At 43.0% G+C, this 22,535-nt stretch overlaps 1 pseudogene; it reads left to right on the plus strand.

Moving 5' to 3' along the window:
- The first annotated feature begins 1,221 nt into the window (after positions 1-1,221).
- Positions 1,222-6,481, plus strand: Rpl32-ps16 (ribosomal protein L32, pseudogene 16; annotated as a pseudogene).
- The last annotated feature ends 16,054 nt before the right edge of the window (positions 6,482-22,535 follow it).

A 22,535-nucleotide genomic window follows, 5' to 3' on the forward strand; every position in this document is an offset into this window, starting at 1 on the left:
GCAAGGATGTGGAGAAAGAGGAACACTCCTCCATTGTTGGTGGGGTTACAGACTGGTAAAACCATTCTGGAAATCAGTCTGGAGGTTCCTCAGAAAATTGGACATTGAACTGCCTGAGGATCCAGCTATACCTCTCTTGGGCATATACCCAAAAGATGCCCCAACATATAAAAAAGACACGTGCTCCACTATGTTCATCGCAGCCTTATTTATAATAGCCAGAAGCTGGAAAGAACCCAGATGCCCTTCAACAGAGGAATGGATACAGAAAATGTGGTACATCTACACAATGGAATATTACTCAGCTATCAAAAACAATGACTTTATGAAATTCGTAGGCAAATGGTTGGAACTGGAAAATATCATCCTGAGTGAGCTAACCCAATCACAGAAAGACACACATGGTATGCACTCATTGATAAGTGGCTATTAACCCAAATGCTTGAATTACCCTAGATGCCTAGAACAAATGAAACTCAAGACAGATGATCAAAATGTGAATGCTTCACTCCTTCTTTAAAAGGGGAACAAGAATACCCTTGGCAGGGAATAGAGAGGCAAAGATTAAAACAGAGACTGAAGGAACACCCATTCAGAGCCTGCCCCACATGTGGCCCATACATATACAGCCACCCAATTAGACAAGATGGATGAAGCAAAGAAGTGCAGACCGACAGGAGCCGGATGTAGATCACTCCTGAGAGACACAGCCAGAATACAGCAAATACAGAGGCGAATGCCAGCAGCAAACTACTGAACTGAGAATAGGACCCCCGTTGAAGGAATCAGAGAAAGAACTGGAAGAGCTTGAAGGGGCTCGAGACCCCAAAAGTACAACAATGCCAAGCAACCAGAGCTTCCAGGGACTAAGCCACTACCTAAAGACTATACATGGACTGACCCTGGACTCTGACCTCATAGGTAGCAATGAATATCCTAGTAAGAGCACCAGTGGAAGGGGAAGCCCTGGGTCGTGCTAAGACTGAACCCCCAGTGAACTAGTCTATGGGGGGAGAGCGTCAATGGGGGGAGGGTTGGGAGGGGAACACCCATAAGGAAGGGGAGGGGCGAGGGGGATGTTTGCCCGGAAACCGGGAAAGGGAATTAACACTCGAAATGTATATAAGAAATACTCGTTAATAAAAAAAAAAAAAGATAAAAATGTAAGCAAGAACTCCTTAAACAGAACCCCAACTGCTCAGGAAGACCAATAATCGACCAATGGGGTCCTGTGAAGTTAAAAAGGTTTGCTAAAGCAAAGGAAACTGTTAAGAACTCCTTAAACAGAACCCCAACTGCTCAGGAAGACCAATAATCAACCAATGGGGTCCTGTGAAGTTAAAAAGGTTTGCTAAAGCAAAGGAAACTGTTGATCAAATGAAGAAACACCCTCCAGAATGGGAGGAAATCTTTGCCAGTTATGAATCTGGCAAAGTATTAGCAGATAGAATATTCATGGAACTTAAAGAAAATTAATATAAAAATAACCCAAACCACCACTTTCCCCAAAAACAGGGCCATGGTACTAAAAATTCCCAAAATAAGAAATGCAAACAACTAACGAGCATTTTAAAACTTGTTCAACATCATTGGTCATCAGGGAAATGAAAATTAAAACTGCCTTGAGATTCCATCCCTTTCCAGTCAGAATGGTTATCATAAAGAAAGCAAGTAATGTCCGCCGCCCCATCCTTCTTTCCCTGTGCTTCCTGCGAGGTGTTTGCTATCTGTTTTGAAGCATCATGGCTGCCCTCCAGCCCTGGTGAAGCCCAAGATCATCAAAAAGAGGACCAAGACGTTCATCTGGCACCAGTCAGACCAATATGTCAACATTAGGTGAAACCGGCGGAAACCCAGAGGTATCAAAAACAAGGTACGGAGAAGATTCAAGAGCCGGATCCTGATGCCCGACATTGGTTATGGGAGCAACAAGAAAACCAAGCACGCGCTGTCTAGCAGCTTCCGGTTCACGATGTCAAGGAACAGGAAGTGCTGCTGGTGAGATTGCTCGCGATGTCTCCTCTAAGAACCGAAAAGCCATAGAAGAAAGGGCCGCACAGCTGGCCATCAGAGTCACCTATCCCAACGTCAGGCTCGTCTGCCGATATGCTCACAGTGTAGAGCAAAAAAAATCCACGGATCAAACTCCAACTTCTTTTTACCAAGTAGTTACCCATCATTTTGTGAAGCCTCCTACTTCATCAATGAAGCAGACTGGTGGCAAGCAATGTCTAACGTTTTGAAAATCCTTCCTTGGGCTTATGCTGCTTACTTGGTAAACTTTAGACAAAGACTCTTGGAGCCTTAAGAGAGTAACTTTGCTAGTGCCGTGATGTGTTATGTCAGTCAACCACATTTGTGGTTTTTTTTTTTTTCTGCAATGTCAAAATAACAATAAATTCACAAGGCATGATGGTTTCCTTGGAAACAAATTGTCAAGCATTCCCTTTTACCTTCATAGCCAAACTCTATGCAGGTTCTTTATTCAGGCTTAATTACCAATACTAACTTTCAAGCCATATAAACACATCACACACTAAATGCGTCTGTACAACTATATCATATACCTTTTAGAGAATTGATACGAAGGCTCCAGAAGGCTTCGAGGGATTTCTAAGCGGCCTGAGGAACAAAGAAGCTGAAAAGATAGGCCAAGAGTGTCTCTCCAGGCATCAAGTAACTGCTAGAAGCCCAATTGGAGTCACTGGCGACTGGAGGGTCAGAGTTGAGTGTGTAAAAGTGAGGTTCAGTGAAGGCTGAAGAGGCAAGGGCCAGGACCAGGTCCAAGTGGATGAGTGGGATGATGCATAGACAATAGATCCCGACAAACAAATGGACAGACAGATGGTGGTAATCAACCCTTGGACCATGACCAAATTGAAGCCCCTGGGAAAGGAGCTCTCCCTTTATTGGTCCCTTGACACATGCCCAAGAGCATTGGGTGTCCTCCTCTTTATGGGGCCTACCCTTTTCTTAAAAGGTCTGGTGTGTCCAAAACGGTTTTGGGCCTGGCATTCCTAATATGGTTTTAGTATCTCCATGTGCTCCTGTAATCCCAATTGGCTTTGAAAACTCCATCGATTGGCGGCCTCTCTACGTGTAGGAACAAGTGATTTACTTGCCTGAGCCTTGAAAGTGGTGTGGAACAGATGTTGTTTATAGTGTCTATCCAGGTGTGGGGTCATCATCCACTCTCAAAACTCAGATGCTGCTCGTAGAGTGGAGCCTCAGAGCAAGACACAGCCTGAAAACCCACAGTTTTGTACACAATATGTAGGAACTTAGGGCCAGGCACAGCCAGATCTTAATACTTGGCCTATTATTTTTATATCTCTCGTTTTCATTGTCTCCCTATGTTTATATGCATATGATACTGTAGATGATATATAGTATCATTCCTTATCTTACAACCGAAGAGTCTTGGATTTAAAAGCTCAAACAACACCCACAATCGCATAGTTAGGAACCCACACTGCCTGATACAGAGCCGCCCACCCTGGGCCGCCTGCAAGCAGTAACCACACAGCTCTTCTGTCTAGAGTTCCCAGGGAAAGTGGCTCTCACCCTCCTCCTGCTGCCTGGGAAGATGCACGGAAATCGTTCAGTACCATCCAGCCTCTTAGATTTGCTATGCCATCCACATCCTACTTTCAGAAGCCTTCCTAATGACATCATCCTGAGCCGAGGGCGAGCAGATTTATCTCTGCACCTGTGGGCTCCCTCCTGCGTGGAAAACTCTGTCTGATGAATGGTGTCTTTGGTCCTTCCATGCCTGGGGCCAAAGGAGCCCCTTCTGTTGATTAGACAGGAATGATAAGTTGCTTGGCTTTTTCCCCAGCCTGCAGGCACCAGCAACCATTTCTTACACCTAATTGGAGCCTGTAGCAACACAGCCCAGACACTCCAAGGCCACACAGAGTCCTGCTTTGCCAAGTGATGAGACTCCCGCTGACCTGCTTCCTCATTGTTTTCAAATTAAGGGGTACTTTAGGGACAACTGAAATTCCCCCAAGTGTGTGTGTAAGTGATGCTGGCAGCTTCTCCCAAAGCGCTCTGGCTCCTAGAACAACCACCTGACCTCAGACTTTCCACCCAGGGGGCCCAGTCCTTTTCTGAGCTCATGGTGTGCACGCCTGCCAGCCTCTTGTCTGTTAGGGAATGCTTCCTACCCCAGAAGAGCTGCTGCCTCTGCCCCAGGTTGACCTGTGAGGAAAGAGAAGAAGATAAAAGGTCCTAATGATCTGAGAACTCTGCCCTAAAACCCCAACTGAGAAACAAGTACTGGGAATGAGCCTGGTCAGAGGCTGTAATGTAGGCCAGTCTGCCAGAGAGGACCTGTACTGGCCAAGGGTGTACAACATCTTTAGGGTCTTGCCTGTCTTCGATGATCATATTCACACCCTGAAAGGAACAGCAACGTAACACCAAGCAAGGCCTATGAAGCCTGGGTGGGCTTCATAGCATGAAGTCATATGAGTCATAGCAGAGAGGAGACTGACTCTGGGTCTGAGGTTGCCAGGCTGTGACTCTGTCTTCCAAGGCTGGCTCTATAGCAGAATCATTGTCTGTATGGATTCTGCCATGTTCCCTGTTGCAAAGCAGTGCTGATGGACTATCACTTGAGAAGGTCATGGGAGGCTCCTGAACTGTGTGAATTTGCTTAAAGACAGAGCTGAAGAAGGCTTATGTACTATTCTATTTCCATCTTGAGACAACCATAGCAGGCATGAGGACACAGTGCAGTAGGGGTGCTTGTCCGGCACGCTCATGGCCAGCACCACATAAAACAGGATGGTACGTACCTGTGATCCCAGCACTGGGAGGCAGAAGAGGAGGATTGAGAAGTCAGGATCATCCTTAACTACACATTGTTTGAAACAGGCAAACTTAAAACATAATAACTATAATTATCTAGTATTATCCAGGTCCTTTCCCTTAATGGTGTTTTAGGGTCAGGAGGGACTGAGTCAACCTTCTCCATTCCTTTCTGACCATTAGTTTTATTATCTTTTCTTTACTGTCCAATATTTCTCTTCTGGTCTCATCCAGGTTCACTGAACTTGATCTCCTCCCAAAGCTGTAACCTTGGCTAACCCTCCTCATCGTGAGTTTTTTTTCCCTTCCAAGCTCCCATTAGTTTTATTGGTTGGGCATTCTCATGAGGGTCTATTTTCTCCTTGAACTGGATCCTCCTTCAGTTTTAGGGTCACACAGTTTCTCCTCATTTGCCTCATGTTGCTCTGACCAGTGGTTCTCTCTGCTTTGGGAACATCACTTCCCTGGGAGCACTGACTTAAATGGCAGCTCTTCTGTGATCCTCCCTCTCCTCCTCTGGCAATTTCTTATAGGATCGTCAGCTCAGTGGTTTCTAAGGCAGCCTCTGCAAACCTGACTGAGTAGCTGGGCAGTGAGGGTTCTGTTGTAGGCTTTCAAGTCCTCTGAGTTTCCTTATTTCCCATGAGTGATAAATTATTTTCTCCTGGTTTGTGTTATAGAATCAGTGTTCCATGTCCACGCTCACATGGATGGGGTGATACTTTTACTATTCATCCAAATATAGCCAATACGTTACTTTCTGTTTGTACTCACACACATCCATGAAAGCTTACGTGCTTGTCTGTCTTGTTCTGTGCCAAGTTTCCTTTCCTTCTAATTCCTCATGGATCTAGGCGGTATCAGCAAGAAACCAGGACCAAGAGAGAGAAAAAGGAGACCAACTATGAGACATCAGAATGGTGAGCCAAGATTGTCATGACAAATCACACGGACTTGATATGCCCATCAAACCACAACAAGCAGAAGCTTGGCAGTCTGAGGAAGCTCTGAGTAATGTGTGGTGAGCTGGGATGTGGGTACATGGACAGACGAAAGAGGCCAACAACTGAAGTGAAAGCCCAGAAGCAGCCTTCTAAGGCCACACCTCCATTCCCACCAGAAGTGCACTGAGTCTGAGTGTCTCTCAGAGACTTCCAACCTAACTAGTACCTCATTCTCACACTCAGCCATCTCCCCCACCCCCACATTCTTCAAACATCAGCCACTTCCGAGCCTTTCAAGTTGGAACTCTCTTAGGTGACCTTTGACCCCCCCACACCCATTACTCATAGTGAATGAATCTTCTTTTCATTAAGTCAATGGTAAAGATGTCTCTGCTCCATGATCAGTCCTCTGCTTGATTTAAGACCTCACAGCATTCACTCACTATGCCACTGCCACTTCTTAACCAGGAGCACAGTGGTGTCCTTTTCCCCACAGATAGCCTGCACATTGCCTCTAGAGGTGTTCCTAGCTCTTATTTTCATGAACTACCTCAAGAAACAAGGAAATATACAAAATAACACTATATTCACATATATACCATATAGACTGCTTCAGAAAAAATAAGGACATTATATGGTATGACAAAATGTCAAAAAACAAAGAAGTACACCATTGAAGTCTCCTTTTCTTTTTAAAGATCTATTTATTTTATGTGAACACACTATAGCTGCCTTCAGATACACCAGAAGAGGGCATCAGATCCCATTACAGATGGTTGTGAGCCACCATGTGGTTGCTGGGAATTGAACTCAGGACCTCTGGAAGAGCAGTTGGTGCTCTTAACCACTGAGCCATCTCTCCAGCATTACTGAAGCCTCCTATGACTCACCACATCTCCCTATGGAGGCTTCTTTATCTTGAATTTGATGCTCATCTTTCCAAAGAAACTTGTCCTGAACACATGTATCAAAAACAGTGACATCTTCTTGAGATTTATACCTAAAAATATTAAATCTATGTAGCTCGGTTTTCCTTGACTGTAACTGCTGTAGAAGCTCGCATCGTAGGAACATACCATGGTTTACTTCAATATTCTTCATTTAAGTCAATCCCAGTTTTTCAGTTTTGAGTGTGAGCTGTTTCCGAAATCTATCCTTTGATGTGTATGAGAATCTTCAAGGGATAAACTGGATAAAATTGAAAAGTTTGAAAGTAGGCATATATTTACATGAAGTTTTCTCCAAATGTCTTCTACAAAATTAACCAACCTCTACACCAACATCTTCATTCTCCAAAGTAACCAATGAAAAAGTCTAAAAGCCCCAAGAGTTAGAAATATGGTAACCCAGGATCTCATAGTTGTTTTAATTTGCATTACTCTTATTTATTTCACATTCTTATTTCCTTCCGGGTCTGCTTCTGGTTTACAATCCTTTGACAATTTTCTTATTTGATATTAACTTTGTGTCATGCTGATTTTAAGGGTTTTGTTAACATAACATCTTTATTAACTATTTGAGAACTTCATATAACGTCTTTTGACCATATCCACCTTTCCTCTAGCTTCTCACAGAGCCACCTCTCATCATCCAGTCTCCTCTAGACCACACCCAACTTCAATAACCCATGAAGTCCAACATATGCTGCCCATGAACTCATGGCTGTGGCACCATCAACCCACCAAGGACCACAATCCTAAAGGAAACGGAGTCTTCCTCTCCCTAGGAAGCTCTCAACAGTTGGTGAATCCTCAATTAGAGATGGTGGAGGCTTGTGAAACCCTCTACATTCCAGAGTGTTGACTGGCTCAATCTTAGGCAGACAACAGCAGTTTTTGTGAGTTCGTGAGTTTATCCCTTAGTCCTGCCAGGTCCGGAAGACATGTTTCACTCTGCTCCTCCCCTACCTCTGGCTTTTTCAATCTCTCCACCCTTTCTCATGAAATGGCTCCTGAGCCTGGTGGGGAGAAGGTATCATCCAGATGTCCTATTTATGTCTGAGCCTTCCATAGATCCTTTGTCTCTGCACTCTGACCCGCTGCCACTTTGTAAGATTGTTTTTATTAATGTGCTGGATATTTTTCCTTTTCTACTGTGAACCTCAGTTATCTTTTCCCAGTCAGTGGCTTGCATTTTCATTTTGACAACATTAAAATTTAAAGATATACAGGGCATAATAACAACAAAGCTTTAGAAACAATCATTTCCTTTGCAGTTGTCTCTCCCATGACTTATGGGATCTTTATTTATGTTGAGATTATAAATATATTCCTATGCCTTTTGTTGCACTAAGGTTGTGAAACTGAGTACAGCTGATGAAATAGCTGGAGGTGGTCAACAAGCAGCCCATTCAGTGAAATTAACAAAACACTCAACTGTGCATAGAAATCACCAGCCTTTTCTACCAAATTATCTGCCCTTGAGAAAGTCAGCAGACTTCTCCTTAGCACACACAATGTCCCTGTGGTTGTCAGGAGTTGTGTGAGAAATCCCAGATAAATGTGAAGAGGGTTGTTTCTCCCGTAACCTGCCACCAGCTGCTGTGGTGGTTGGTTCTTCCTTTGTGTCGTTGTCTAACCTCCATTTGTAAACCTCCCAGCTGTGGTTAAACTCTCTTCCATCCCTGGACTATGGTGCATTGTGCTAAGCTGGCTGAGTCAGCTGCAACATAGGAAAACTGCTTAGAGCTTTGGATCTGCACTGGCTTCTTTTGTTTGTAAAAGTGGGGTCTGCAGAGCCCCTGTTAGGGAGATAGCTCAGGAGAAGGGAAGTACATACGGGTCCACCATGACGCTCCGGATTCCTCAGAGGGAGATAGGGGGAAAGGAGACAGGGGTGATCCCTTGTCTCTCCATGACATTCCCAGCATTCAGAGGTTTTCCAGAGTCCTCAGAGCCCACGAAGTCTCAGCAAATTGGAAATAAGAAAAAAAAAAGTATGTTTTGAACCGAATTTCAGCTTTGGTTTTCCTTCTGTGATACATTTTCTTTCCTCCATGCTACCTGTCTCTCCTTAGCCTGCTTACCAAAGCCTGTACTCCTCAGAGCATCTGACATGTGACAATTGTGGCCATAATAGCAAAAAGTATAAAGGTGCTATTGTGCTGGCTAGGTTTATGTCAACTTGACACAAACTAGAATCATATGGGAACCTTAACTGAGACAATGTCCCCACCAGATTGGCCTTTGGGCAAACCTATGGTGCATTTTCTTAGTGAGCGATTGATGTGGGAGGGCCCAGCCCATTGAGAGTGGTGTCATCCCTGGGCAGGCAATCCTGAGATGTGTAAAAAAGCAGTAAGCACCGGTCCTCCAGGCCCTCTATTCTGCTCTTGTCTCCAGGTCCTGCCTTGAGCTCCTGCCCTCACTTCCCTTGGTGATGAGCTGTTACTGAAAGAGCAAGCCGAAACAAACGATTTACTCCTCCAGCTGTTGGAAACACTACCCAAGACAGACATCCGCATGCTGAATGCTCTACATGGAGAAAGATTTCAAAGATGCAGAAACGCAGAGAAGGGGGAGTCGTATTCATGGGAATACTGACTACAGCAGATTCCTATCAAGGTAGAGCTCACACCTAAATGACACTGATTTTATAGGGTGTGTCCCACACTCAGAGAACTGGAATGCTTGAGGGGAAAGTCACACACACAGATGCCTCAGCCCCAACCTGAAAGACCTGCTCTCTCTCTCTCTCTCTCTCTCTCTCTCTCTCTCTCTCACTCTCTGTGTGTGTGTGTTTCTATGTGTGTATTCTTTTTTTTCTAAAATCATCAGAGTTGAATTATGACTTACCTTATAATATGAATATTAATGGGATGCCTATTTAATATTTTAAAGTTTGAAAACAGTCAAAGTTGCTTCAGGAATGCGGTGGAGACTATATGGGGTTTAGGAGCCATTGCTCCATTCACACAATGAACAATAAGGACAGCAAATAGAAAACCCAGATGTTGGGGTTGGGGATTTAGCTCAGTGGTAGAGCACTTGCCTAGGAAGCGCAAGGCCCTGGGTTCGATCCCAGCTCCAAAGAAAAGAACCAAAAAAAAAAAAAAAAAAAAAAAAAAAAAAAAGAAAACCCAGATGCTCTTCTCAGATCTTTCAAAAAAAAGTGGAACCTTGCAGTGGACCCAGATTTCTTTTTCCCTGTGGACCCTCCCAGCCCTCTCTTCTCATTCTTTTGTGGCAGCAGCTAAAACCTAGGGACACTTTACCTGGGACCCCCAGCAGCCACATTGCTCTGTAGCAGACTGCTTGCAGGATCCTCTCCTCCCACCCCTACCTCCATTCCCAGGGATTTTGTCAAGTCTTGGTGTGATCCCGGCTTCCTTCCTTCATGGACCTTTCAGCCCTTCCTCAAAAGAAGAGAAGTTATAAGACAAACTCACCAAATCAGAGACAACCAGGTAGAAGGAGAAAATCTGAACTTGACTGTGGCAGGAAAACCACAAGCAGAAACTTTTTATATGGGAGCTACAACTGGTGAATTATTATAGATTGGGTGTGGATAAAATGAAAGTTAAAAACTTAAGAAGGACATAGGGGCTACATTTTTGTGAATTTCACCCCCCAGGATTCCTACCAGGTTCTCATCTGAAAGATCAGAGAAAGCTGTCATTGGGCTTTTGGCCAGGAGAGATGTGAGAAGGAATGTGTGCTAAAGAACATCAGGACGTTATGTTCTTCAGAACAAAGCCTGCTCTAAGGAGAAACTATGTCAGTGCAGCCTCACCAACTGGAATTTTACCATAGTCTGCCCTACCAGTGAGAAAGGAAATATTCAACTCTACCTGACTTTAGTCTTCAACATGAGGGAAGGGAAAGAAAATTGCCAGCCTTCCATAGCACAAGAAACACCATCACAGTCCTCTCCAGCCTTTCACTTGAAGGAAGGGAGTGCCCATCTTGTCTACTGTACCCTTGTTACCCTAATACAAGTAAAACAATAATAGCAAATCTTGATACATTGAGTGAAGCCTACAGAGACATGGGCTCACCCAAAGTAAGTCGATAGTCCAAGAAGGTGTAACAATTAATTAATTAATCAATTTAGGTTTCTCCTGACAGGGTTTCTCTGTGTAACAGAGCCCTGGCTGTCCTGGACTTGCCTTGTAGACCAGAATGACCTCTAATTCCCAGAGGATCAGCCTTTTCTCCACTGTGCTGAGATTAAATGCCCCACAACAATTCTTAGATATATTTCTTTCTTTTTTTTTTTTTTCTGGAGCTGAGGACCGAACCCAGGGCCTTGTGCTTGCTAGGCAAGCGCTTTACCACTGAGCTAAATCCCCAACCCCCCCACAACAATTCTTAATGCAACTAGCAACAGAAGGTCACAATATGTAGGTCAAAGCCTGAATATCCAGGGAGAAATGAAAGAATTCATATTTGTGCTCGGAGACTTCATCAATGATGTACAGAATCAGCAGACCAAAATCAGGAAGGTATCATAAATTAAATGGATTTAATCGAAGGCAGAATATACTTTCTCCTCAAGCTCAGAGGAGACACTCACCCAGATCAGCTACATTCTAGGCCACAAAATACACCTTACTGATATGACATGAAAACATATAATGTCTATATTGGAATTAGAATAGAAACCAGTATTAAAAGGCTGAAGATTGCCAAAATTCCTGGTGATTAAACAACCCATCTGTAATAAATGGACAAAAGTGAGAATCCAAGAGAAATTAAAAATAATTTAAAATTAGTGGGATGCAGCAAAAATAGGGCTTAGTGGGGTTCACAGGGTTGGACGTGGACACTTTAGGACAAGAGAAAAACAAGAGTGAATTAAATACAAATTCATTTGAATAAAGTGGATAAGAGGCAGAGCAGAAATCAGTGAAATTGAAAACCACAAATTAACAGAAAAAAGCCAATAAAACCAAAAATCTGGTTCTATGAAAAACAAAATCAATAAGCCTCTTCATAGGCTAAGAAAATAAAATGACATAAATTACTAATAATCAAAATGGAGGAGGAGATATCACTCCATGTCTGTAGATGGAAAAGGATAGAAAGGGAAGACTATGACTGCTGTATCTGCAGATTTCAGAACCAAAATGAAATAGACCAAGCCATGAAAGAGACAACTTGCCAAAAGTCAGACAAGAAGAAATGGACAATCAGAGCAAGCCTGTATCTGCTAGAGAAGTTAAATCAACAATGAATGACATTCCCAAACAGAAAACACCTGGCCCTCATGGGTCCAAACACTAAGGAAAAAATATATTAAAATATCTCCAACCTCTTACAGAAGACAAAAGCAGAGGGAGTATTTCATAATTTTTCCTATGACCGAAGCATTGTCCTAATGCCAAAACTAGAACACAAAACTATAGACCAACACTTCTCATGAATGCAAACATATATAAAACATATAAAATGCTTTTATTAAAAAGCATTTAAATTCCAATAACATAAAAAAGTTAGACACCATGATCAAGTGGTTTTATCACATTGACAAACTAAGAAGGAAAAAAAATCACATGATCACATCAATATATACAAATAAAGAATTTTGGCACACTTCAATACCAATTTATAATGAAAACCTTAGCAAAATATGGATAGAGGAGAACGTTCATATTTGATAGGTGATATCTACAAGAACCCTAAAGCTAATATCATATTAAAGGCTGAGAAAAATAGAAGCTTTCGCGAAGGATCAGGAGCAAGGTAAGAGTGTCCCTGTCATCCCCGCTTCTCTCAACATTTCTTCAACCAGAAATTCTAGGTAGTGCAGTAAATTGGAAAATAAAATTAAGGAAGGCTATAACTGTCATAATTCATACAGGACACGACCATCTATGTAGAAAGTTAAAATCATCAACAGAGAGGAGAACTAATGACCAATTATGTCAAGGTTGCAAAATACAGGATTTAATCATTTTTCCACCCACTGGCATTGAGCAAGTAGAATGTGATATAAAAACACATCACCTTTTCCATTTACATTCTTCCACAGTAAATAGTTAGATATAAATCTAATGAAAATATATTTAAGATCTCTATTAGCAGAGCTATAAAATGTGGATGAAATAATTTTTAACTTAAGAAATAAAGACATAGTTCGTATTTCTGGGTAGGAATTCTGAGTATTGTTACAATAAGATGTCACATCTTCTCAATATACACAGTGATTCAAAATGCCCAGGACAGCCTACTTAACACTGAAGGAAAAGTTACAGAAATCCTTCGGGGATTTATGACATACTGTATAGCAACAGTGATAAGGTAGTGTCATAGACAGAGTTCCACAGGACAGAACAGAGAGCCCAGATACAGACCCATGTAAACACGACCAACTGATATCAAAAAATAAAAAACAAAACAAAAAACCCAACAGCAACAAAAACAACAACAAAAACAAAAACAAAAAAAACAAAAAAGAAAAGCAAGAGTAATGAAAAAATAAGCTGTGATTAGTAGTTCTGGGACAACTGGATACTCAGATTAAAAAACTGTAAAATGGGAAGAAAGAGAGAAAGAAAGAAAGAAAGAAAGAAAGAAAGAAAGAAAGAAAGAAAGAAAGAAAGAAAGGAAGAAAACAGTAGGATGAGTCTAGGTAAAGACCATATATTCTTAAATATAAAAGTAAACTCAAAATGAATCCTAGATCCACATACAAAACACAAAACTATTACACACCCAGAAGATAACACAGGAGAAAGTCTAGATGATATTGGGCAAGGTAGCATCTTTATGGATGCCACATCCACAGTCATAAGTCATGAAAGAAAGAAATTGATAAGATAGAGTTCAATCTATTATAAGCTTCTATACTGCAAAAGATAGAAAAAAGAGAGTGAGAAGCCAAACCAGGGAGCGGGCAAGATGTTTGCAAAAGGCACACCTGAGAAAAGATTGTTATCCAAAAGCTGAAAGGACACTGAACAGTCAGTAGGAAAATAAACAAGTCACTTAAGGACAGACAGAAGACGTTATCAGACCTTCCACCCAAGGAGAAGCACAATAAATAGCATGAAAAACGTTCAAAGTTGGGATTTAGCTCAATGGTAGAGCATTTGCCTAGCATGCAGGAAACTTTGGGTCCAATGACCAGTACTGCAAAATAAATAAATAATAAGTTCAATATCTCATGTCATTAGGGAGTTGCAAATTAAAACAATAAGAGAAAGCATACAGGTTGTGATACACAAATGCAATTCCTAGCACTTGAGATGTGGAAGCAGGGAGATCAGGAGTTCGAGGTCATCCTGGGATAGGTTGTGATGGTTTGCATATGCTTGGCCCAGGGAGTGGCACTATTAGAAGGTGTGGCCTTGTTGGAGGAAGTGTGACACTGTGGGGGTGATGCTTAGTCTGTTCCTGGCTTCCTTCGGGTGAAGATGTAGAACTCAGCTCCTCCTGCACCATGCCTGCCTGGATGCTGTGATGCTGCCTTGCTTCTTCCTTGATGATAATGGACTGAACCTCTGAACCTGTAAGCCAGCCCCAATTAAATGCTGTCCTTTATAAAACTCATGTTGGTCTTGGTGTCTGTTCACAGGAATCAGACCCTAACTTAAACATACGTGAACCCTACCACAAAACAAAAGAATAATGAGATATGATACACAAAATGAGATATGGCCCAAACCCAAAATGTCAACACTGCTAGTTCTGGTAAGTATGAAGAAACTAGAAGTTACGCTCATTGCTAGTGGGTAGGACTCCAAGCAGTCAAGCTCTACTGAAGATGCTTTGTCAGTTGCTTGTAAAAATTAAGGATGGTTTGACCCTTTGAGCAATCACACGCCTTGTTTTTAACCTAGAGAAGCGGAACATTAAGATTATGTTATCCGGAAGTCAATGCATAGTAAGGTGTCATAAGCTGGATGGCTTTGGACTTGTCCTGAGTGGGATGATAAGGGAATCGAGAAAGGACAGACTCATGTACGGACAATCTCAGGGGGGTGTGGTGTGCTGTGATAGAGACCTACAAATAGCCTGGGCATTCAGGGATCTGTTACGTGACTGAGGCAGGTTTGCTGTGCATAGCTGAACAGGGAGGAGATGGGCCAGCTATCTCAATAGGTGTGGCTCTCTGTCCCACTGCAGTTTCAGATCGCAGTTGTCTGGGAGGGGAAACTGTGGTTGATACTTTGTGCATACACTGGTTTTAGCTCAAGGTCAATCTTTGATAACATCTGTACTTGGTCGTTGCACTTGAGCCTAGCCTGGAGAAGGCCTTGTCATCCCCACCCGTCTCATCTGAAGCATTGGGGTATTTGGCACAGCCATGCCCATGTCAGCAATCCACACTAACTCAGAACTTCATCCACTCCGCACAGTGGGTGAATGGGAAAATAAACCGGGCTTCACTCAGACAAATGGAATCCACACTGATTGTATGAACGGAGGGTCAACTTTTGAAGTAATTTGTCTTTCGGTGTGTGGACTGGGGAACTTCGTGGGCCCTAGCTCACTTTCCTTCTGTCCTCCGACATATCTCTGTAATGTTAACAACTGGAGCCGTTCTGTAGCCTGTTAATGCTTGTGAGCCCTCCAGGACAATTGCCTTAGACAGGGTCCTCAGGCCAGCACTTTCCTTTTCTCTTTGCCAAATGAAGCTTTCATCATGAGCTCTTGAGAACAATTAGGGTTTCCACTCATTTCAAGCTCTGATGCTTCCTGGTTATAAAGTGATTTAAAGGAATTTCTTGATTGCTCAAAATTTGGAAGAAGCTCTTACATAGTTGAAATCATCTTTACAAAGTAAAAAGGCTAAGCTGTGGCCCTGTTGGGAGAGTGCTCGCCTAGCATGCATCAAACCCTAGGTTCAGTCCCCAGCACCACATGAAGCCAGGGGTGATGGTACATGTTGTAACCCCAGAATTCTGAGACAGAGGCAGGAGAATTAGAATTTCAGAGTCATCCTTGGCTACATAGTGAGTTCTAGGACAGCCTAGACTACAGGCGACACTGCCTCAATAAATGACAGATAGATAGATAGATAGATAGATAGATAGATAGATAGATAGATAGATAGATAGATAGATAGATAGACAGACAGATACAAACTTAGTTATATTCTATCTTCCTTTAGAAAACATTTAAACAAATAAGAAATTAGAACCATAAGGAGACCAATGTGGGTCAGATCCAATTTGAGACAGTGTTAGATGCCAAACTATTTTTCTTCAAAAATCTACTGAATCCACATTATGAGCCACTTACTGGAAAAAAATAATAAAAGTGGAGGAATAAGATGTAGTTGATCCAGATAAAAAAGAAATGAATTGGAAAATAAGAAAAATACAATGGTTTAGATTAGTATCATCCTGAACTATTCCTCTCTACGTGTGTGTGTGTGTGTGTGTGTGTGTGTGTGTGTGTGTGTGTGAGAGAGAGAGAGAGAGAGAGAGAGAGAGAGAGAGAGAGAGAGAGAGAGATTCTTTTAAATTAAAACCATTTGGAGAAAAATATTTTCTCCAAGCAGCAAATATATGAGGCATTTGCAAAGCAAAAATATTTCTTAAATGTTAGCCTCAGAAGGAAGATGGTAGGCCAGAAGCAGATCACCCTACTGAAGAGGGCTGGTTCCTCATTCTTACTGATGGTCACATATGTCATTGGGGTTATAGCCTCACCATCCTCTTCAGGCAGATTGTGTGGCCAACCAGTTCATGTCAAGGTGACCGAAAGTATGCTGATTCTAGCATTATTTCTTTGCTTGGAATCCAAAAACCCTAAAACTGCTAGGTGTACCGCCACCACCAACCACCACCACCACCACCACCACCACCACCACCACCACCACCACCACCACCACCACCACCACCTTCTCCTCCTCATCTTCTTCCTCTTCTTCCTCCTCTTCCTGCTCTTCCTCCTTCTCTTCGTCCCCCTCCTCTCTCCCCTGCTGTTCTTCAGTCTGAGAATAGAACCCATAGCCTTGCATCTGCTAGGTAAATACTCTACCACGGAGCTAAATCCTCATCCCCACAGCAATTCATCTTTGAAACTGAAAATAAGTTTTGTACTAAGGTTGGTGTAATGGGGATTTTGGACAACATCCTCAATTCTTCTTGAGGATGTTAATAAGAATGTTCCACTTTGTTCCTGACATGATAAAGCCATGCAATTTGCTCAGACTAATTACATGTAAGTCTACATGGCTTCCAGGTAGTTGTCTTCAAGAGCTGGTCATTGTCAACTTCAACCAAATATAAGTAGCGAGCGGTAAATATTAAAAAAGGAATTCACCAACCCATGCCACGGTCGGCTCCAGCGGGCCACATGGTATCTGTGAGGTATTTTCATCTTCATCAGCAAAGCCGCTCAACCTGACTCGCTAAGTTTCCGATTTCCATCCCAAGTTGTCGCCGGCTACGCTCTGGCTCCGGTAGCAGCTGCCCTTTTGCAACTCTCTGCTGTGAACTCTGTTCACAGTCCCAGCATCCGCCCCCTGTGGTTAAAGTCACAACTCCCAGTAACACGTTAAAACCAAAACTCAATTATCAGATTTATGCCAGTAAATCCTCAGCCCACAAAACATCCACACGATAAACTCTGAGCCAAGTAATATTAATATAAACTGCCCACCTAGATAAGACAAATTGCCCTATAAGAATTCATCCCTTATGAAATATCCATAACTACCTGTAGCCCTTGAAGACCACACAGATCTGGGACATCCTTCTCCTCCTCCACCTTGGTTCTTCTTGTTCTTTCTCCTCTTTCTCCTCTCTCCTCTCTTCAAAACTCTCTACCCACCTTACTTTTTCTCTGCCCAATCAAAGGCCTTGCCTTATCTTGTGTCTGCCTTCACCTGCATGTAGACATCAATCCACAAATATAGACAAGTTTTCAAAAAAATAATTTTGATTCGAGAATAAAGAAGACTCAGACTGCAGTCCAAAATAGGTGTGTCCTCTGGGATATCTGGAGGACAAAGAAAAGGTTGGAGGTTTAATTAAGACAGAAAAACCGTACAATAAATTTGAAAGAAAGAGCGCTTTTGGTGAGATGGAAAGCTCTGATTAACAAGTGGTAGCAATTGTTACTCTTAAGAGTGACAGCTCTATCTTCAGATTTTTTGTTTGTTTGTTTAGTTGATTGGTTGGTTTTTCAAGACAAAGCTTCTCTGAGTAGTCCTGGCCATCCTAGAATTTGCTCTGTAGACCAGGGTGACCTCAAATTCACAAAGATCCACCTGCCTCCACTTCCTGAGGGCTGGGATCAAAGGTATGCCCCAGTACTACCTGGTTCTGTCATTCATTTTTAAGTATAGCTAATCCAAGCTAACCCTAAGGACAAGGCTGGCCGCTGCATTACAGTGGTTCAGAGACTTTTTGGAGCAACATCCACACCCTGAAGGCTTCCTTCCCCCTTTGTCTATGGGTTCCCTGGCTCTACTTTGGTAGGATGTGACAGGTATGATTATGCTCCGCACATTAATTCTCATAACAGTGATGCCTCCCTGCTCCCTTTCCCCGTGTCACTGGGATCAGCCATGTTCAAGTTGGTGGAAGTCCATCTGGCAAGTTTCCTGTGTGCACATGAATTCGGAGCCTGCTGCCAAGCTGCTGAGGCGTGATGGACAGACAGGCTCGGCGAGTAGTGAACTGTCGCTTTAGGTTTGGTACTACTGTATAGTTGAGCCTATGTTCCTTAGAATATCAGAGCAGCAGTAACCACAGTCAATGGACAGGTCAACTGATTTATTTATTTTTAGGGAAACATTTTAAATGGATTATTTAATTTTAGGGAAAGTTTAATGATTTTATAGTTTCTTTTATATGCATCGGTGTTTTGCCTGCCTGCAAGCTTGTGTGAAAGTGTCAAATCACTAGGAGCTCAATTACAGACTGTCGACAGCTGCCATGTGGGTACTGGGGATTGAACCAGGGTCCTCTGGTAGAGCAGCCAGTGCTATTCACTGCTAAGCCATACAGAAACTTTTTAAATATGAGAATTGAATGTTTTCCTTTTTCCTAAGGAGCCTAAAAAGCCTGCCAACCATTCTTGAAATGTGGCTCACCAACCAACGTGTTCCACAAATCAGTGTTTGTGGTACTGGCTAGATTTGGGAAACGTCACTAATAGTTAAATATCACATGGCTTATATATCCTAAATTTTATCTGCACTGCTAAATAGTTCTGTATTTGAAATGCTTCCTGAAATTCTTATTATATCTACCTGGGTGTAAGAGTAACTACTTGCATTTCAATATGTAAATGTAAAAATATGTGACAGTAACTCAGGGTTCAGCTAAAAAGGATTTAGCCTGATGTCACCTAAATAGCACTAGTAAGACAGAATGATGGTTTATGGAACTTCACAGGAACCAGTGAAATGGCAGGTTTGTTTGTTTGGGTTCCACTTAGAATTATGGTCTGTGTTTCTTCAGAGCTGCTTCCAATAGTCAGTCAAGAACATGTTTGAATATTAAGTTCATTCTATCAAAGTAACTTTATTTGGGGTAAATATTAGCGAGGCAAGTATCTGACCTTAATGGGCTGTTTTAATTTGTTGTGTAGTTTGGAGAGATTATTTGAAGCTTAAAACGCACGTCGTGGAGTTTGCAAATGTATTCAGGTCCACTGTTGTCAAAGATCCCAAAGTATTCTTTAAAATGCAACTCAAATTTCATGTAGCAAATGCTGCCTTCTGTTCATCTAGCATCCAGTGCTGAAAACCAACACAGTACTGTACAGAACACATACAGATAAGCAGGGAGAATGTATCAAACGCCTTTTGCTCCTCTGAGGTTTTCCTTTTTTAAAGAGCAATGATTAGGTCAGGCATCTCAGCTTTTGTGCTAGACAAGATGTAACTAGCCTTGCGTTTCTGGGCACTTTCACAAAAGGAGCAGAGCCAGTTGACAAAACTGTCTCTCGACGCTGGGCTGACTCAGAATATCTCCATATGGTTGTCCCAAGACAACTTACACTCATGTGTCCCAAAATGAACTTGCCACCCCCACCCCAAGCTGTGTTCCGCAGTTCCATTATCTCTCACATCCAACTCCCCACTGATTCTGTCTTCAGCCCTTGCCTCTGCTCTCCTCTGGGGCCCCACTGTCCCAGGCTTTACCTCCCTATCAGTCCCCCTGTCTCCAGTAGCTCCATGCACCCATCTCTATTTCCACCAAATTAAGCTCAATAGAGCCCGGGTGAGGCTCTCCTCTCATCTCAATAAGTTCTCAGAAGCCCAAGATCCTGGTGCTGCACACCAATGCCACAGGGCTCCTCTACCCTGGTCTCCTGCTCTGTGTCCCTGGGTGGACCCTCCAGCACTCCTGTTACCAATCCAGTTTCAGTGATGTGGAGCCTTAGAGGAAAGAGGCAAAGCCTAGGTATCCATTTCTCTGCTCCCTTCCCACACCAGTCAAGAGATCTGCTTCTCCAACCTGAGGCATCGCCCTGTCCCCAAAGCCTTCTGAGTGCCCCTGATTTCAAAGCATCCTATACTGTACTTCATTGTTCAACAGAGGAGGTCGAATTCAGAGCCTTCCACTACTAGGACTGTGCTCACTCCTGAGCTATACCCCAAGTCCTCTTTTTTCATTTATCGTGTTGAGGCAGGCCCTCATGGAGTTGCCCATGCTGCCCTCAAACTCATTCTGTGACCAGGTGGTCTTTGAACTTATGATCCTTCTGTTTCAGCCTCCAAAGCAGTTGGGATTAGAGGCTCACGGCATCAAGTTAGCTTCTAGAATAATTCCCATCCTTCCTTTTGGTTTTCCTTTTTTTTTTTCTTTTTTTTTCTTTTCAGACTGAAAGTCTCTTCTTTCTTTTTGCAACACTCTTTCTTGTTTAATCCCAGGTTGTCCCTGTGCTGACTTTACTCAGAAGGAAGGTAGCAGAAATGGAGTGTGTAAGGGGTCAAGAACCTTGGCTCTGCTTAGAGAAAAGGACCACACACACACCAGGAAGACCAGTTTTGGGGCTTCACAAGCACAGGGAATGAATAACTTCCCCCCAAACAAGCCACTGAAATGACGTACCTGCTTCAACAGCTGATATTACCTCAACTAACTCTATAAAACATAAAAGCCCTGTTTCTGAGTGAGATCCTCAAGTAGGTGAATAGGGCAATTTAAAGTTGTTCACCTCAGAATGCTGTGATGACAAAGCTTCTGAAGGAATTTAGAAGGAATGTGTTTTCTATCAGGGTCATTGACCCATAGTAGAGATGAAAGGCTGGTGGCCATGGTGTTTCTGGACTTATCCAAGCCATTGGTCAAAATGTTCACGATAGTCCTCACTTGTCAGAGAAGAAAAATTACAAAATAAAAACAAAATAAACTATTTACAGATGGGCAGAATGTATCCTCGTGCTCTGGTGCTGTCCTCAGTTAATTCCAGGGACATGCAAATCAGCTGACCCATGTGGAGTACTTTTGCACGTGGTGGTTGTTGCCACTAGCAAGAGAGAAATCAAAGGCAAATAAACTCTCCTCCTAGAAACCAGAGCTGAGAAATGAATGGAAGAATCTCAAAACAGCACATCTGAGCATGATGGCATTGTGCCTCTACCTCCCTCCTGCCCTGCCCTGTCCTCCCACGAGCAGAGACTGAAGTTATTCCTTTCAGGAAAATATCATCCTGAGTGAGGTAACCCAGACACACACACACACACACACACACACACACGCATGCACACACACACACACACACACACACACACAAAACACCCATGGTATGCACTCACTGATAGGATATTAGCCCAAAAGCTCACAATGCCCATGATACAACTCGCAGACCATATGGAGTGTAGAAGGAAGGAAGACCAGGGTGTGGATGCTTCAGTCCTGCATTGAGGGGAGAACAGGATGATTGTGGGAGGTGGAGGGAGAGGAGGACCAGGGAGGGAATAAAGGAGTGGGAGGAAATAAGGGTGGCAGTATCCAGAAATGGTGAGAGGTACAGAGGGTAAGGAAATTGAATTAAAAACATGTATCGGGGGATGAGGAATGGGGGGTAGCCACTGGAGGTCCCAGACACCAGGGAAACTCGAGGCTTCCAGGACCCAACAGAGATGACTTTAGCCAAAATGCACAGAGAAGGGGAAGATAGAACCTGTAGAGACCATGTGTATAGTAGATAGACATGGCCGCCGGTCCAGGGATGGGGCCACACACCCATCTCAAAGTTTTTAACCAAGAAATGTTTCTGTCCAAAGGAAGAACAGGAACAAAAAATGGAACAGAGACTGAAGGAAGGTCCAACCATCATGTCTGCAGACACCAAACCCAGCACTGTTGCTATGATCAAAAGGTACTTGCTGACAGGAACCTAGTGCGACAGTTCCTGATGAAGTCCGGCCAGCAACTGACCAATGCAGATGCTTGAGCTAACTCTCAGACTGAGCTCAGGGAACCTCATGGGGAAGCTGAGAGGAGGTCTGAAGGAGTGAAGGGAGACTGCAACCCCGTTGGAAGAACAACATAGGTTGGCCTGATCACCGAGTTCTCCCAGAGTCTAGACCGCCAACCAAGGAGTGTTCCTGGAGGGATCCATGGCTTCGGATACGTGTGTAGCAGAGAATGGCCTTGCTTGACAATAGGGGGATGTTAATGTAGTGTGGCAGGAGAGTGTGTGTGTTGGGGGGAGTCCTCTTACACAGGCAAAGGGTCGGGGAGGGCAGAAATGGGATGGTGGTTGGTGGAGGGGTAAGAGGGAAGTGGGATATCATTTGAGTTGTAAACAAATGAAATGATTAATTAAAAAAAGAAAGAAAAAAGAAAAGAAAAGAAAAAGAAGTGATCTTCTAGTCAAAAGAAGTCTTATCTTTTGTTTCCAGTAAAAGAGTTTGACC

Source organism: Rattus norvegicus, chromosome 2, assembly GCF_036323735.1.
Source record: "Rattus norvegicus strain BN/NHsdMcwi chromosome 2, GRCr8, whole genome shotgun sequence".
NCBI lineage: Eukaryota > Metazoa > Chordata > Mammalia > Rodentia > Muridae > Rattus > Rattus norvegicus.